A 3,108-nucleotide genomic window follows, 5' to 3' on the forward strand; every position below is an offset into this window, starting at 1 on the left:
TCTGTCGATGTCGTTTGTCTTCAGTTGTCATGAAAAATAAATAAACACTGGAATGTTTTTTGTTTTTGACATGACTAACGCAGGGGAAATGATGAAACGGGCTGCCAGTCCTTGTCATTGAGACCAAAAGCTGATGTAAGTTGCTGCAAGCGCACACAATCGTCAGGTTCCTCATCTGTTCTTACACAATAACAACAATACAGTCATTAATCTCATGCAAATGCCAAAGCATATCTCACATGACATACAGATGGACTTTGAGCGCATCAGCTCACCTGAGAAATGAGCACTCCTTAAATTTGTCACCTCACTGTCATTTCTGTCATTAGATGATTTTATTGTACCTGACTGTTTTCTCTCTGAGCAGGATTTAATTCTTTTATTTTTCGTAAAGCAATAAAGTCAAAGTGTTTAAGAAGGAATGAGCAAAAAGTGTCTACAGGAAATGTAGTTTTGCTAAGTTCTTATCATAGGCTGACAGTCTCTGTGTGGCGAGATCAGTTTTAACACTTGCACAGCTGCAGGTCACAGAGGAAATGACCTGTTTTTCTCACATTCTAAAAGCCCATGCTGAAAGCCATAAAGTTAATTGAAATACATTATAGACATATAAGAAAAGTGGAAAAATCAGATGCAACTTAATAAAACATGTAATATCATTTGCTATTATGTATTATGTATTTCTCTGCTGTCTGAGAAAAACCTCATCTCTCCAAAATGGTAACTTTACAGGAAAAGGAAAATAACCTACTTTACTTTTAATGTAAGTCAATGGAACCAGACTTTTTTTTTCCAAGTCATTTTGGGTCGTTTCTTTTAGTCCATTCATCATAAAATTTACACACAACGTAAAGAGCAACAGGTATTTTCAAACTATGTCAAAAACTGAAAAATGACAAAAATGGAGATACAAGGTTTTCTTCCATTTCTTCCAACAGCAGCGATGTATGTACATTATATATATATATATATATGTGTGTATATATATATATATATAATCCCGCTGCTGTCTGAGAAAAACCTATGCTATTATATATTATAATTATGCTACTTCAGGGGTCCCAAACTTTTTGTGGGACATTGTAATGTCATGGTATTTGGGATTTAAACTGAGTTTATTATATGAGTGTATTATACATATTGTAGTAACATCATTTCGGCCAGACATGATAGTCACCTCTGAAGTGACAAAACAACTGATCATGCTGGAACTCACAGTGCCCTGGGAAGAGCGTATTGAGGAAGCAAATGAGAGGAAACGCGCCAAGTACCAGGAGCTGGTGGAAAAGTGCAAGAACAGAGGCTGGAAGACATACTACGTGCCTATAGAGGTGGGCTGTAGAGGCTTTGCAGGATGCTCACTCTGTAAAGTCCTCAACCAACTGGGCATTACGGGGGTGTCAAAGAGGAGGGCCATTCGATCTGTGAGCCAAGCCGCAGAGAAAGCCACCAGGTGGCTTTGGATCAAGAGGGCTGATTTGTGGGCAGTTGCTGCTGGGACGCAAGTCGGGGCCTGATCAACCCCGGCTGGGTTGCCTGGGCGAGGGTGTCTGATGTTGAGAGACCCGAAACACCCGAGGATCCCAGGATACATCACTGATGATGCGTCCCAGCGCATCTAGAAGATGTATCTTGCACATTGCATCAGATTATTTTTTCTCCCTTTGCCCCGTCACAGCACCACCATTCATTAAAAAGCCTGTGTGGGTGACTGAATATCTCCTGCGCCACGTTGGTCAGATAGCAGATAGATTGTTCTATAATGAATGTTACTATGATTGGCCTCTGTTTTAATTGAAATATCGTGTATCTCTATCATAAAAAACAAATTTTCCTTACTTTTCACAAAAGTTAGATGAAAAAACGTCAAATTTAAATTTGTCATTTGACTCCCAGTCTGGGAGCAACCAGCAGAGCAGCTTTGCCCAACAGCACAAGGTCTACCCAGTCAGTCCTTGGATTTGAACCCACAACCTTCCGGTTGCGGACTCATCTCTCCTACCACGAGCTGCCCGTTTATGCTTAAGTTAAAGGAGTGTTTATTCCTTTACATATAACAGTCTTAAAGGTACAGTAACAAAAACAGCCTGTTTGAATCAGAGAGATAAAGAGAGGTTGGAAAATGGTCATATAAATACACCGATCAGGCATAACGCTATGACCACCTCCTTGTTTCTACGCTCATTGTCCATTTTATCAGCTCCACTTACTATATAGGTGCACTTTGTAGTTCTACAGTTACAGACTGTAGTCCATCTGTTTCTCTGCATACTTTGTTAGCAGAGGACCCCCATGGACCCTCACAGAGCAGGTACTATTTGGTTGGTGGATCATTCTCAGCACTGCAGTAACACTGACGTGGTGGTGGTGTGTTAGTGTGTGTTGTGCTGGTACGAGTGGATCAGACACAGCAGTGCTGCTGGAGTTCTTAAACATTATGTCCACTCACTGTCCACTCTATCAGACACTCCTACCTTGTCAGTCCACCTTGTAGATGTAAAGTCAGAGACGACAGCTCATCTGCTGCTGCACAGTTTGTGTTGGTCATCCTCTAGTCCTTCATCAGTGGTCACAGGACGCTGCCCACAGGACGCTATTGGCTGGATATTTTTGGTTGGTGGACTATTCTCAGTCCAGCAGTGACACTGAGGTGTTTAAAAACTCCAGCAGCACTGCTGTGCTGTGAATTAATCCCCAAAGAAAACATGAAGCATCATCAACATTACATATAAAACCTCAAAAGGTTCACTGGTGGTTTTGGATGGTAAATAAATTGGCTATAGTTGTGTTGTAGTCAGTGTGACCCCTGGTTCCTATCACCACCATTGTAAAGAAATCTGAGTCAGCAAGTTTCTTAAAATTGAACCATTTTATATCAAACCACTCTGAGAGACTTTTACATCTCAACCATTTAATTTTTTAAAAAATTCTAAAAAACAATAATCATTGTAGTTCCCCCCTTTAATGTAACTTTCTAGAAGGCCAAGTCAAACGTCCTTAAGAGCCAACTCAGAGCTGCCACAGTAGAGCTGAAATGCTCTGCCCCCTAGTGGCAGCTCATAAAAATCACAACCCTTACACATTACAAAAACAGGATACATCAACATA

The sequence above is a fragment of the Colossoma macropomum genome, unplaced genomic scaffold, assembly GCF_904425465.1.
Source record: "Colossoma macropomum unplaced genomic scaffold, Colossoma_macropomum, whole genome shotgun sequence".
Classification (NCBI taxonomy): Eukaryota; Metazoa; Chordata; class Actinopteri; order Characiformes; family Serrasalmidae; genus Colossoma; species Colossoma macropomum.